The sequence below is a fragment of the Pinus tabuliformis genome, chromosome J, assembly GCF_031772625.1.
Source record: "Pinus tabuliformis cultivar Carrire ecotype Pingquan chromosome J, CPIR1, whole genome shotgun sequence".
Lineage (NCBI taxonomy): Eukaryota > Viridiplantae > Streptophyta > Pinopsida > Pinales > Pinaceae > Pinus > Pinus tabuliformis.
In genome coordinates, this window is record NC_142295.1 from 643,063,465 (window position 1) to 643,079,963 (window position 16,499).

The 16,499-nt window shown below is 36.9% G+C and overlaps 1 pseudogene; it reads left to right on the forward strand.

Annotated features, from left to right (window-relative positions):
* The first annotated feature begins 357 nt into the window (after window positions 1–357).
* Window positions 358–1,713, forward strand: LOC149228565 (sugar transporter ERD6-like 16 pseudogene; annotated as a pseudogene).
* The last annotated feature ends 14,786 nt before the right edge of the window (window positions 1,714–16,499 follow it).

Sequence of the window (16,499 nt, forward strand, 5' to 3'; positions counted from 1 at the left end):
ATGCTACTAGTTCTTGATAATTAGCTACAGTTGCAAGTCACATCGAAGTATGTGGTGAAAGCATTGTTAGAAAGTCACATTATGAAACTATCTCCAGCGCAGCGGAAGCATGGAGTCAAAGGCTATGACCACAAAAGGAGTCAGACTCGTGGAGGAGCCAGTGTTCAAACATGATCAAACGGCAAAGTTAATTTGGTATGAGGAAGGATTTCAATCAAAATAGTTCCAGGAAGCAAGAGAAAGTGATTTTCCGGATATTTAACATTACAAGGAAAGTTTTAAGTGGATATCAGATTTATAAATTTGAGAAGCTCAAACCAAAGACATGGACAATATGTTGAGCATTAAAGGGCAAAAATGTGTTTGAGTTTGCCTGCGCGGCGCACAGGCAGAGGGGCGCGGCGCACTGAGCAAGCGCAGCGCATTGGGCGCAGATTCACCGTGCATTTTTCCTCTGGCGCGGCACATCCAGGGCGCGCGGCGCACTGGGCAGTCTGTGCGGCGCACACAACCTGGGAGCCTGAGAATTGCCCAGATTCACTCCAAATGCCCAAAAACGCGTGAATTCGCCTTGGGACGAATGCTTGAGGATCGCACTGAGCTTATTAATCGATCAGGGACCTAAAACTTTAAGAATCGCCTCTAACTTGCGTCAGATGATTGAAGGCCTTGATTTCAGATGGTCCTTTTGGAGCTGTTGCGAAGGTCACATTTGAAATCCAAGGCATCTGAGAAGGAAATTTTTCAGCAAAAGGCATATTAGAACACTTAAATGTCACCAAGAAATCTACTGATTATCTATGGCATACAACAAGCATTAATATTTCAGAAGCAGACAGTGCATTCTGATTGCAGGGCGTTCAAGCGGTTATTGGGTCCGAGTGGAGCAACCTCCGAAACTTAAGTATAGGGAGTTATTTTCCCAATACTCTTACTCATAGGTCTTTTTCTTATTCCAGAGTCTCCAAGATGACTGGCAAAGGTTGGTCGTGAAAAATATTTTGAAGTAGCATTACAAGCCCTTCGAGGAAAGGATTGCAATGTGTCATGCGAAGCAACAGAGATAATGGAATACATCAACGAACTGGAGAGTCTACCCAAAACCAGAATACTTGACCTGTTCCAAAGAAAATATGCACGTGTTGTTATTGTTTCCTATCAATGCAAAAACGTGCGTATTGGTTGTAACATGTAGGCTTTTCTTCCGGTCACACAGCATCAATTACTGTTGCTATAGTCCAGGTGCTAATGACTGCAGTAGGTGCATCATTGATGGACAAATCTGGAAGGCGCCCACTTCTAATGATTGCTGCAGGAGGAATGTGCATAAGCTGCTTTATTATTGGACTATCATTTTACATACAGGGACATTTTGATGGGTCTTCACTTCTACTACTTGCAAGAAAATTATCATTAATTGGTCTTTTGGGTTATATTGCAACATTTTCAATGGGCATGGGTGGAATTCCATAGGTCATAATGTCTGAGATATTTCCTTTGAATATGAAACGTATTGTTGGCAGTCTGGTGTCTCTCACAGCTTGGTTTGGTTCATGGATTGTCACCCTCACTTTTAATTCTCTCTTCTCTTGGAGTTCTACAGCTTCCTTCTTTATATTTTGCATTGTCGCCTTCACTATGCTATTCGTGGTAAAGCTTGTACCAGAGACAAAGGGACGAACTATGGAAGAAATACAATCTTCTATCTCATAAAATTCTAGGGGAAGAAATTGGAAGTTTGTCCATAGAATCATGGCTTGGTTGAATTTTATGGTTTGCAATGAAGTTCTCATGAAGAGTCTGTAAATATTCTCTTTACTAATATCATATCAATTTCATTTATTATTCTCGTAGAAGAGCTCAAGTGTTAGGCTATTGCATCTTCTATATTAACCACAGCTCTTGACCTTGAAACAGTGGTATTGCATTTGGTATTCACATTGATATTGCAGGTTCTGCAGTCGGCATGCCGGTGGCTCTAATTAGAAGCGGGATCTGACTTTTATTTATGAAGTCCAGCCCTGCGTGATCCAGAGAGTGAATGGTGGTTTGAAACAACGTCTCATAACGTTCCACCTCAGCAATGTTATCGCTAAAGGTGTTGCACATGTCAAGCCGGTAATCAAACGGTGGTGACACAGGTAAATGTCTTCAAACTGAAAACATGTGGTGAGGTTGGTAAACTGCAGCTGCGATTTTTCAGGTGGAAACTTATTTAAAGGATCAGTTTTATTTAAAAATTGGTTTCATTCAAATGGAAAGCGAACAGTCATAGATTGAACGCCTATATTTAAACAAAGACACCTGTCATAGCAGAGAAACAGGAACCGATGATCTATTTTTGACTGCAGTTGAAAAATCAAAGGGTCTATGTTCTAGATTATGTCTTTTAATTGGTCATCAACAAACAAAATGTAACGCAACTCCGTTTTAGAGCAGGCTTTTCCTATTTTCATGATTCTAGTTGAAACTGCTCCCTATTCTCATCGATTCGGTTTCCCCAGTTATGAGTTATATATTGTCTTGAAAACCATTTGTAGTTTTTTTTTTTGAGAGAGAGAGAGAATTCTGAGAGGTGCGTGGAGGAAAACAGAGCATTTCATTGTACAGTTGAATGACTGAGATTAATTAAATGGCTCAGCTCTGATTTGTAAGATTCTTGTGGTGTGGAAATTTAGCATATGTTTTTTCTTCTGTTTCATATGTCTTTGTAATGTTTCCATTTCATTTCATAATCATTTCTAAATGGATACTTTTAAGTGAGAAAGGCAGAATTCAATTTATTTGCTCTGTCTTGAGGAAGTGTTCATATTTAATGTTTTCTTCTGTTCGATAAGGATTCATCACACATGCCCTTGTCGACTTCTCAGCAGTCTTGCCATTCCGTTTAATCTCAATTTAATTGTTAAATTTCGCTCCTACCTCGCCTTATGGAATAATTTGTGCCTTTGATTAAATCTCTGCTCACGTTGTTCTTGGTCCCACGCAGTCTAGAAAACCCCATCATTCATCAAAAAACCCCTTTCTATCAATTTACTAGCCTAAAATCAGTATTCCTTATCGGTCATCTCAGCCCCTTTGAAGACTTGTCTGCCGAGATAGACCCGGAGAGAGCCCTCTCCTGTCCTCGTAGGGCTAGCTACAAGGCTGAGCATGGTTTGATGTTGCCTTGAGTTTTTCCTTCCTCAGCCTGAGGCAGATTCGACGCTAACACAGCCCACTTGCAATGTTGAGGTACCACACTTCCAAACATATCCTCTTAATATAAATGGTATTCATCTTATCTTAGGAAAATTATTGCAAAAAATAAATTCTCTTGATGTCATTGAAGGACAACATTCAGAAAAAAAAAAAAAGAATATTTAAACGAGAAGACCAAACAATCATGGGCCGCACTTAATGAAGAACAGACATCAAAATCAAATATTGAGAAAGCTCCCTCATGTTTACCATCATATCCTCCATGTGTTCAAGAGAATAATAATAAAAAAATAGGAAGATTTGAATGTCATGGTAGAAGAATACATGAAGAATGATCTAGATGAGCAAGCAAACCAAGGGCATCAAAGCTATATTGAGGTTTGGTTCCAGAAAATCAACAAGATCGAGCATCACTCTCTTCCTCAATAATGCTTGATATCATCAAAGTCAAAGAATTTGGTCTATAAAATTTAGGTACATGTCAAAGCATATATTTTGAGCCTACGCATGAGTTTATCTGTCATCTTGATGTGCACATGGATCCATTGGAAGTATTCCTATATTTGAAAGAGATTTTGTTTTTTCAAGTAGAGTAGGATAGAAAAATGAATAAAAATGGAAAAAAAAAAAGAGAAAAAGGAAGAAAAATAAAATCTCAAGTAAAAACCCCCTTTGAGGTGTCTGAGATTGGATCATTGATTAAAAACGTCCATGAGGTGTTCAATGGGTTGGAAAAAGAGAAAAAATAGAAAAATAAAATATCTTAGGTGAAAACCTCCTTTGAGGCACCTAGGAAGACCTACTAGTTGAAAACCTCATTGAGGCTTCTCGTAGGCCTAGGGAAAAAAGAAAAAAATTAAAAATTAAAAGGACAAAAAAAATTTCCCCATATATCTCTCTTTGATGAATGCAGGTGTTCTCCAACCTTTGCAAGCAACAAGAACAAGTTAGCACCAAAAGAAAAAAGGTTTATCAAAAGCTTAGTCAAACTTGGGCTTTCTCCTCCTTTTCTCAGATGCTTCAACACGATTAATGCCATGTCAATCCATTACCCTCATCGATTTCCAACATCCACCCATCACTTCTAAGACTTTTCCATTCATTTTCCTTGTTGTCCTAAAATGCTACAGGAAGGTTTTGTTTTGCTACAGGAGGCCAAATACAAAGGGTAGAAAATTGTTTTTACCATATCTCAAAAACTATGCATCTATTGGCCTAGTTGTTTCATGGGGAGATGTATATGGATGATGGTAACATGCTCAAGCAATTTAAAAAAATTCCAATGCACACTTTTCACAAAATCGACCTCCATCACCCACAACCATTTTTAATTTTTCTCGATATTCGTAGATTGATTATGATGATTTGAATAAGGATGATGGAAACCTGCTCAAAACAATTCAGGTCAATCTAGTCTACCGTTTGAGAGATATGGCTATGAAACAATTTTGCTACAGAGACTATCCTGAAATGATACAAGAGGCAGATTCGATTTGAGAAAGAGGCCAAAAGGTCATTTCTTCTTTAGTAAATGTTGAGAGAGGTCCACCAACGTCACAACCCTGTCTAGAAAAAATTCAACTTCAATTTCCACTCTACCATACATTAAAAAAAAACACAGAAAAGTTATGCCTTCAATTTTTCCACCTACACCACTTCCTGATGATTTTAACCCTATCCTTATACCTTTTATGAATTTCCCTAAATATTACATGAAATATGAGGTCTCAAAAGATGAATTAAGTGACTGTTATAGGAAGGAGATTCCTCCTTTAGCAGTAAGTATAATTACAATAGAGCTCAACATCAATTCATTTCTCACCCACATAGAAAAAGATCCTGCCACCTTGAGCATCATGAAGCCCTTCTGAAGTTGAGAAGGGGCACACCCTCCTTAGGAAGCAATCCATCCACTCCACCAACAACAAATTGGACACTGGGAAGAAACTTGCACACACAACAATTTTATCAGTCAAAGAATCATCAATCTATGAAGACCTATGCAAAAGCAAGCAAAGGAAATCAACATGTTCAATATCATCATGTTATGAGGACCAGATCTAGCATGTACGCATATCCAAAAATTCGATATCATAGGTAGGCACTAGTATGAATTGTTCTTCACCTCCCCTATTGAGCATGTTATGGTTAAAAAATATTATTTTCAATGCACATAAGAGATGAGGTTTTATAAGCTAAGGATGGGTCAGCAGTCTCAACCACCCTCAACCAATTAAGTGCAACTAACTCCCTCACTCATGCAATGTGGAAAAGCCAAATTAAGAAGGGTGATGATTATGAGGAATGGGGACAACGGTTAAAAGAGAAAATTCATGCAAAGTCCAAGTCACCAAAGCACTCTAAGCCATTACGACAAAAGGGAATAAAAGTACGAGCCTCAAATTCGCTTGCACAATTACTCATTCCCAAGAAATAGTTGGAGAAACCCATCAAATTACAATAGGACGAGCTAGATGCTATCAGAGACTTCCTAGGGTTCCACCAAACTACTTTGAAAAAATGTTTGTAGGTGCTACAAGAGGATATGGACTACTATAGGAGGCTCGAAAGGAAGATACAAGAGAGAATTGAAGGGAAAAATGGAACCAAAACTACCCACAAGTGTCCTCAAACCCTCATGCACATGACAGGGTTATATTGAAAGGAGTAAGTGGATTTATCCCTCTCTCTTTTTTCCATGCATCTGTGTGGAGAATTCTGCTTGAATTAAGTGCCATGTAGCAAACAATTGTGTTGTAGTTCCCTTTGGAAATTGATATATGTGAAGGAAAGATAAGGTCAGAGGAAAGTTTTTTTTGAAAAAAAAAAATTATCATCCTTCTCCCCCTTTGATAAAAAGGGAAACTTTACACTTTCCCTACAACCAAGACTTATCTAAGGCCAAAATTTGAAATACACCTGAGTAACATCAAGAAGGAGTAGTAGGAGAAACGGGGAGAGGTTTCAACCAAAGGGGAAGCAACAATTGACACATATGAGAAGGCCAACCACTATAGCAACCACAACTAAGAAACTTAAGGCATAAACTGCCCTACTACAGGAGAAATTAGAGCTGCTACAGGAGAAGAAAAGCTGTTACAAGAGAGACAGATTGTGTGCCACAGGAGAAAAAAAAAAATTCTATAAGAGAAGACAATGTGCTATAGGAAGGTCCAAAGCATTGTAAAAAGCCTGATTTTGAGCAAATTTACCCTAGATTTGAAGAGGTACATCGAAGAGAAGGGTAAGTATACATTTTTCCCTGCCATCTATGGACAAGAAACCTGCAAATCTCTGATTCCTTCAACAAAACTTCTCCTTTGTCCCTGTAGCAGATTGGGAGTATTAGTTTGCCAAACCTTTGAAAATCATAGTGACAAATAATATGGGGAGTAATTTCAATTGAAGAGAATCCATAGACACAAGAACAAGCCTAATTAGAACTTGGAGAAAATGACGAATATATAGAAGAAGGAGTTGGAGAAGAACAAGAAGAGGATGGAGCAAGAGAATATGTGCCGAAATTCCTTCTGATGTAGCTTGGGATGTTAAGGAGGCCACCAAGGCCATGAATGAGGAACAATTAGGTCACTAAGTTGCTCAGAGGATGAGCAACACTTTCAATAGGGGGTATGATTGACCTCAAAATTAGACATAAATTAAGGCCCATCTGACTATCCTTCACAACATTAAACCTCTCTTTTTTGCATTAGATGGAATATTTTTATCTTTAATATGTTCAATAGGAAGATTTAGAGATAATTGCATATGTGTGCCTAATATGATTTATTTTTGTTGAATATTGGGCAGATTATGAATATTTGGAGGACGTTATCATATAGGGACTTTCTCCCTGCTAGAGGAGGATCAATATTGTATAATAAATGAACAATATATTATGAAATTATTGCACAAATTATGGAGCTCCAATGATTGAGAAAATCTAGGAATGTGCTCCCTGTCATTTAATGCAGATTCCCAGTGTTGAGAACCACATCCACTATTTGAGGGATTTTGGAGGGGGAAGCTTCCTCCTTTCAAGGAGAATTATTCTGCATTGTTTTTAATAAGTGAAAATTCGAATTTTCCTTTAGGGGCATGTATTTCTTAGTCTTCTTGTGGAGAAAACTTGTTATTTAGCAGCTCCACTTTCATTTCTAGTAGGGATGTACTTTGATTGATTCAAATAATGAAGTTTGGTACCAGTTTTAGCTTCTAAAGCTTGGTTTCCTTCATAGTATTATGAGTATCCTTCGGCTTGGCCATCCCAAGAGACTCAAATCCCTCTTGTACAATTTGTTTATTTCCTTTGAATGCATTTTTCACTTTCATCTCTTATTTCTGCATTTACTATTCATGCTTCTTTTGTTGTAGGTTACATTGGTTAAATGATTGAAGTAAGTTGTTTTGCAGAATATCAAGCATGATGCATCCCTGTAACAACTTTGAAAATTCATATTCATCATTGAGCTACTTGGATTGGTTTACTAGTTCACAAATCTATAATTTCTAGAAGTCCCTTGTAGAAAAATAGTAGTAACTTTCTGCTATTTTTTTAAAACGTGTTAATGAGTTTCATTTGAGTTTATTCCACTTGTATTATGTCATAAAAGCATTCAATTTAAAAAAAAAAATTACCCCATATAATTTTCACTTGATTAGGTTAGCCATTTGGTAGGTTAACTAGCTCGCTAGTTTTTGAATTTCCAATTTTTAGAGTAGTAATTTTCCACTAGTTTTTAGCACATGTTAACAAGGGTATTTTGGAGAAATTCCAATTAGAATGGAATCCTAAGATATATTACTTAATAAAAAAAATATAATCCCATTTTCATTTGATTTACGTGGGCATTCGACAAGTTATCTCCTCCTGTAGCACCTCTTGTAGCACTCCTGTAGCACCTGTAAACTTGACTAGATTTGCTCCAAAATCTTGGTTTTTGTCTCTTAGTCTTGAATAATGATCCCTAGGCTCTAAATCAATGATTAGGGAAGAGTAAACACCACGTAGGACTTTCCTTTTAACAAATTATATTAGGCCTATTTTTTAATTCATGCTCTTAGGATTTCAATTACAAATTGTTATTCTTGCATAGGATTAATTTCCTTTTTAGGAAAATTTTCACATACTACAATTAGACTAAGGATTCACATTGTTGCAAGTAGAACAAGCTTTACATTTTGCAAATAGACAAGTACTTTCATAACTGAAAATAGCATAACTTTTACCTTCTTGCAATCAGGATTAGCATTAAAAGTTGAGCAAGTAGCATTTCCATTTCTTGTAAATAGAGTAACATTTCCATTTCTGCAATTAATTTAGGCTTTGATTTCATGACATTCACTCCATTGCATTAGATCAACAAAAGAAGGACACGTATGTTTCACATATAGTGTTGACACCTCTTAAGTTTGTACGAACCCCGCATTGATAATTTAAATTGGTAACCTTGGGAGTCGCAACATTCTTGTTGCAACACTGAGGCTCATCAGCTCCCTCATCGACTATGCAGTGGTGGATGGTGATATTATGGAATGAGACTAGAATTTGAAATGTGATGACTGATGGCAGACGTGGGGTAGATTTATCCAATTCAAAGACCATTAAACAAGAATTGGCAGGGTCGGTGAGCGTCCTTTGACTTTTTTCAAGTTCACCGTAAAGGTACTTTAACCATCTTTCAGATGGGTTCTATGGCATATCGAGGGATTGTCAAAGGTGTTATATGAGTTGCAATAGTCGAGGTGGAAGGGTTGGTTTCTGGTGGAGTTTTGTACTCTCAGTTGCACGCCTACAGGAAAACTTCTTCCCCTACCATGAAAATATTGCAACTTGAGGTACTTTGGGAACTTCCTCCAAGAGTATTTTGATAGTGTTTTTGAGAGGGTTCCTGCTAGGGATTTACCACTCCTTGATGGGGGACGAGTTGTTGCATTACTGCACTTTGTTGGTTTTGCCCCCCTTTTCCCCCACTGTCTTTCATCCTCTTCAAAATAGGGGTTTGTGGGAAATGATGGTATAATGATTGTATTCCCCATAAATGGCACAAGCAGGATTATTTCGCAGACTGGATTTCTTATTTTTCCTTGGTGGGTTGTTATTGTTTTATCCATGATTTGGGTTCTAGTTGGGATTTCGCCGAGCTGGTGCCCACTGTGGTTGTTGCTGATTGTTCCCCCCCTGTGCAAGCTCAACCTTGGTCTTTTTCTTTCCCTTATTCTTAGTATTATTATGGGATTAGTCATGTTTATCTATTCAAATGATTTTTGCTATTGAGGGAGGTAAGGTTGCACAAAATTAACCCCTACATTGTTTTGTGCTGGTGGGTTATTATGTTAAGGTGGTGGATAGGGGAAATATTGGTTCCGTTGTCCTTGGTTAAGATATGTGCTTTGGGAAGTGTAAATTGATTCCATGGTCCTAGGGGGATATGTGTTTCCCTGTGGGGGAAGATATTGGCTACCCTGTGTAGGGGGATACTAGCTACCTTGCATGCGAGGGTATGGGCCTACTTACATAGCAGGGTTCTACAAGGGGATATGTTGGTTGGTGTAATATCCTATGTCTTGAGGTGGGGGTGCTACATTTGTGGCACCATATGGTTGGCCATTATGTGTATTTCCATAGTACTAGAAGGTGTTTCCTGGTTGATTTTGGGTTGTGGTCCCAATTAATCCATCTGCAACACTAAATGTGCATGGTAACTCATATTTAAATATTTGCAGATGAGGTGCATCTGGAAGCACATGGTAGATGTATCCAAATTGTGTGTATATGAGCTCTAATTGTTGAGATTTGGCAGCAGTATCTTCCTCATTTTGTGGGGAGGCGTTTTCCACATATTTTGAGATTTCTGACATAAGAGATCTCAAAAATCAGTCTAGGAGACTTTGGCCTCCATATGAGATTTGTACAAAATACGATGTTTTTGCCACTCATGGATATGGTCTGATATGTGCATAGTAGATTATTGTTTGAAATGGGTTAGGAATTCCAGTCTTGAGGCTTGGAAAACCAAGATTCGGAAGAATGTAAGGAACGTTATGGCTAGGGAACTGAATTTCCCATGTGACCCAGAAGGTTGGTCTATATACTAGTTTTTTGCAGGCCCTGTAAGGGTGTGTTGAAACATTCATAGACAAATAGTATCTTCTGTGGTACTATTGAATGAACACCAAAGGTTAAGGTTCATGACATGGTTTCCTGGGTCTTCTCCTTGTTTCCCTTTGAAGTTTTGAATGCCCGAAGGGATCTTAGTGAGCATGGGTGGCCAATTATGGCCATGTGAAATAGGGTCATTGGTTAGCTTGCTTAAATCAAGAAGATTTAAGGAAGATAAAAACGTAATTTGCAAGTTGTCTGTCATCGAAAAACGATTTTAAACAATTATATGTGAAGGGGTTCACTGGTGAGAATCGTGTGGACTCTCGTGAGTAGAGTTGTGTGGTGTCTTCTATGCCTAAATGGTGAGAGGCTTGGCACACCTCCTGGTAATGGAGGGAGGTTTTTAAAACGTTTAGAATGACGGGGAGCCATGGGGTCCCCTACGGTGTCGAGTAGAGTGTGCGTTACTTGGTGTGATGAGGGAAGGTATTAGAGGTAGTAAATCACATGCATAAAACAAAGCGAAAATAAAATGATTACTTTCCAGTTAACTTATGCTATGTGATCAATAAAAAAAAATGGTTTTCTTTTTTTTATACGTATGATATTACTTACTTTCTGTAGTGACACATGGTATTAGTCCCAAAAGCTAATGAAATAAAAATGCTTTGGTTAGTAACAAGTGTGGACAATGGAAACTTACTCCTTACAAATTAAGTTATCTTAATTATGAAAAATAACAAAAGAAGTTGAAAAAGATGTGTGGAATGTGGTCACTTACTTTTCCCCTAATTAAGCTATGTGAGAAATTGAAAAAAAAACAAATATAAACTAATTACTCTACTAATAGTGATTATTAAAGAAATCAGACAGTATAAACTAACTGGAAAAAAATTGCAGAGGTGAAGGCAATTCACTAAAGGCTTCCAATCATTCAGGATGAGAAAATTACAATGTCTTTTGTGTTATCTATAAATTGTGTGGGTTTTCCTGTGCATAGACGTGCATGCGTGCCTTTTTAAACGAAATCCACATGAATGACAAAAAATTGAACAATCAAGCTTTCCGGTTGAGAATAGGTTCAAAAGGTCCTGAAAAAATTCTAGAGAGATGTTGAACACAGAAAACAATTATAATGCAAAGAGGAGGTCCTGTAAAAGAATCGTTAGAGTAAAAAAAGACCGGTGGAGTCACCAAATCTGTTTGGATGTTTTTGTAGAAATGGGGTACCAAAAGACACCTTCTTAACAGTTGGTTATTCCCTGCAAATAAATCACACATCAAATTGGTTGTTATTAGTGGACAAACAGGAGAAACAAAGCATTGCAAATGGTAAGAAACAATGCATAAATAACATAAAACTAAAAACTAAAAACAAAATACAAATAATGCTTAATGACAAAATAAATTCAAAAATATGATGGAAAAGGGATCCCTTTATTGATTATTGAAAGTAGAATATGAATACAATATATGAATACTAAACACTTGGAGAGAATTCCTTGAGAAATGGTGCTAAAAAATCCTCAAAAAGGAGGTTCCTTTCTTCACTCTCTTTGCAAGCTTCTCCTCTCTCTAAAAGAAGTATCAAGGCTCTCTCATTGGTGAAATCCTCTCCACACTAGAATCATGGATTGTTAAGAAACAACTTTGCCAACGTAATAGTGCTCTACGTCTTCTCAATAGTAAAGTGCAGGATTGTTTGAGAGCAATTTTGCAAGCTTAACATTTCCTTGTCTTTAGTTCTCCAATGGCTTGCTTATATAGAATTTTGAATCCCTCTTCCCTCGCTTGATTCATCAATGAGAAAATGACCCATGAGTAGGACAAGGTGATCCCTTCGGGGGCTAAATATCTTCAGGATGACTCGAATTCGGTTTTCCTTGACTGGAACATGTCAGGGAATCTCATATTCCAAGTGCATAGAGTGGTCCTGAATTGTTGAGCCACATTTTTCTTCGACCACGCAACTATCGAAGGAAAAGCCATGCAATTGTCAATTTTTGCCCTTAGATAGGTCGTGCAACTCAATTTTACATATGATACCTTTGGAGAATTGAATTTTTTTAATTTTCATGATGTCTTCAACTGGAAAATATTCACTTGTACACTCTGCTAGATAACTTTGGGTGCCATATGGATTGTACAAATGTGTGTATGATTTTTTTGGTGTTAATAGTCCCTACCATGGGGAAAAGATGTCATCATGTCATACATGTTACCAAACATGGTGGAAAAGTACCAACTCATCATACCAAAAATTAGAAGAACACTAACTTTCCCTAATGTATTTCAAATCCTACAACGCCAAAACTCAAAAGAAAGACAAATACATCACTCCACCAAAGAGACATGACACAGATTAAGGTTAATTAAGGTCATTAGTGTTAAACAAAATAATAAGAGTTAATATTAGGATTAATAAAGGATTTTTTTTGGAAAATATAAGTCATTTTAGGATTTAATGTTCATAATAACATATCAATAGGAGGTGATTTTGCATGTCAATGCAAGCACTTAAAATTTATAGAATTTAGGCCAAAGAATTATTTGCATTGAATTATTTTGAAATTCTAAAATGCTCTGATATATTCAATTAATACTATCATTTCTATTCCTCTTCATATTCCAAACATCATGCTCTGCAAATTTTTCTAGAATGCACATCATGGGCAAGCAAGCTAAGAAAGTTTGGAGAAATCAATAACAAGCATTGAAATATGTTGATTATAAGAATCTAAATTCCAATTTGTTCTCATATATTATTGTTTCGATTGCACAAATAAACATGTCTTCTTGGTAGAATGTATTTAAGATGTTCAAGGAGGAAGCTCTAGGTAGCTTAGAGGAGGTAAATATATATGAAGTTGGATCAATTGGAGGGCTAGATACCACTCTATGTCAAATTGAATTTTTTTGCTCTGCATAAAATAGCAGCACGATTGAAATTCATGTCTTATGCATATATGATTCAATGGGCCATGGGTCATGTTCATGTGCCAACATGCTCTATTTTCACTACAAAATGTGTCATTTTGATTTCTTTCTTGTCTCACAGTCTCCAAGTAATGTATAAACTCAATGAAGCTCAGCTCCAATATAATGTTGAATTTATTCATAAGTTTACTCAAAAGGAATGTATAGAATATGGAAAACCTATACCTGATTTGATAAGACCCTAGAGAACCAATGTGATGTAGAAGCATCAGCACCAACGAACCAACATTTTCCACACAATAAAATGGCGCCACAGAAACTTAAAAAGAAAAAAATATCTCCCCAAATTTGTATGAGATTATGTAAATTAATGTAAAATGTAGGTGTCCAAATTTGTCAAGAAGCCTAGGTACTTTTAACGAGCTGGTTAATTGGCTAGATGAGTCTTTGTAAAAATTCCCAGTGCTAGCGTGAGGTGTTAAGTAGTTTTTGGATTTATTGATAGGTGGCTTGGGTTTGTTAGGATATTTTCTTTCTAGACTATGTGTATGGTAGAATAAAAATTACCAGACTCGTGCTCAAGGAAAACATGATAGAGGGCTCTTGAGGATTGGATAGGAGCACAATCTTCATAATAGTAAAACTGAGGAGGGTTGACACTGAACACTATAAATTTCTTGTAATTACTTCATAATAGAACAAAATTTAATTTATCCAGTTTCTCTATGTTTAATTGTTGAGTCTATATTAATGGTGAGTAAAGTAATGAGTGTTTCCATGAAATGAGGCCATAAGAAGCCATATTTGAATTATCATATCATATCATTTCCATACCATGCAAAATGAGAAAGTGAGGGGAGGAACAAAAGAAACTTCATATGAAATTTCAATGGATTTGTGGATGTGTGAGTCTTCTCGCTAAAATCTCATGTTGATGTATAAATTGGTTTAAGAAAAAACCATTATGCAAATGCCTTCTTAAGTGCTTTGATATCGGTTTGGTGAGACTTCGAGAAGGCGAGATTCCTCCTAATGACCACAGGTAAATTGGAATTTCCCCCCCATTCCATCATTGGTTCTATAAATTCTAGAGTATATTAAGAAAGACACACGTATAAAGTTCTTTAGCTCAAGGGAGACATTTAATTTCTCAAGAGCACTTAAGGAGGGAAGGTTGGAGAAAATTCCATTGGGTGGACTTTTCATGGTCAGGGATTGAGAGAGGCATGGTGAATTAAACCAATTCAAATATTTAAGGCTTCAAAACCACTGACCAACTTGACGTGAGAGTGCTTAACAAATGAGAACCCTGACCACATCTCGACCTCTGACCAAGTCCAAGGACTGACCCTTTAATAGCATGGGCCCAGTCGATATTGCTGGACATGACACCACATTTTGTATATGATAAAAAAGTTTCAATCTGACCAATAAATGAACTCGACCCTTGACTCCATATGGGCCAATAAGTGTAATTATCGAGGTCTTAGCTAAATTCAACAGTCGGGTATTTCTGTGGATGGTTAGTTAATCACAACCCACCTTTTCACTAGAAAAATTTTGAGGTCTAAAATGAGCCTACTAAATAATATTATAAAATAATAGTGGAAATAATAAAATAATATTATATTACCTCATCAATTTTTGGAGGGAAAAAAGAAAAAACTACTTTTTCAACTCATGTTTTCAATTTACCTCCCTGGGATTTTACTCAAATTTTAAGTGGGAGCACTCGTTGGATGTGGAATTTAATTTTTCATCCAAGGAGTACCCATGTTGCATACTTTCAATGGACCCTACTACATGATAAATATGAAATACATGAAAAAATGTGATTGGAATCACGTTTTTCATCTATTTCACATTTTAGTGTAGTAGGATCCATAAAAAGTATGCAACATGGGTAATCCTCAGATGAAAAATTAAATTCTGCATCCAATGAGTTCTCTCCCTTTAAATTTCAGTAAAAGTATAGAGAGATAAGTTGAAAATATGAGTTGCAAAATTACTTTTTTAATTTTTTATCTTTTTACCTTTTTACTCCAAAAATGGTGAATCATCCCCCATGCTTGACACCATCATATCGAATCCTATTGGTCCTTATAAAGTTTATTTTTGTTGTGCATTTTTCTTTTGAGGGCCATTTTTTACCTCAAAATTTCTCCAATGGGTGAACAAGAGTGGGTCGTGCCCAGTTTAATTTGAATTACTTATAGAATGATTGAAAGGGTATTTGAGCACGAAAGGAGTGGAGAAAGGTATTTGTGACATTTTCAAATATAGTTTAGCTTCCTATCTAGAAAGAAGAAGAAGGACCACCACCTATGCTGCATCATTTTTGGTATCATAACGACATTGACGTTATTTTGGAATAAGCTAACAAATTTTGTGTTGCAGGGATTTCATAACCAAATATTACTTGAGGAAGCTGGGATGACAACAAGGCGATTCTTAGAGGTTGTTTGAAAAGATTTTTTGTAGCAGGACAATAGACAGAGAATATAACAGTAGAGGATACTCTAAGAGGGTGGAGAGTTAGAGGGTTACAACGAGAGGAATTAAAGTAGCAAATGATTTCTTGCATAAGGATCTAAAATAAAACCCATGAAAATTGGGGGAAAAGTACATTCTAGCAGAGGAGAAGAATCCAATGTTAAGAAGGTAAATCTGGTCTTTTACTTTTTATATATATTTGGAAAGTGCATGTAGGAACATCACAAGATAAAGGGGATGTAATAGAAGTAAACGAGCATGTGCAGCTCCTAGAGGAGAAAGAGAATCTGATAGAATAGGAACCCTCACAGTAGGAGGAGTTGTGATAAATTTTGAAGGAAAGAGAACCAATCATGTTCTCAAAGGTTGTGGTAGAAGGAATCCTTGTAGTGGAGAGGTTACATTTGAAAAAATAGCTACGGTTGGAAAGGAGGAGGGAATTGAGGAATTCCTCAAGAGGAGAGAACTAGAGGAGTTCTGAAGAAGTGAGTAGAGGGTGCAACAACTAGGGAGGAAATAGTAGTGCTCAAGAGGTTCCAAAGGAGGGAACTAGAAGAATACCAATAGCCAAGTGAGGTGAGGTGTTTAGGTAACAAGGTGAGTCTTATTATAGAGGTAGGTTGTATCTAAAAATGAACATGGAGAAGCTCATGAGAAAAAAGAAAGAAATAACCATTGTTGGTCATGAGCAGGGTTTCAGTGAGGGCTATAATCGAGGGAGAAAAGATTCCAAGATAGATGGCATGAAGAGGGGAATGAATTG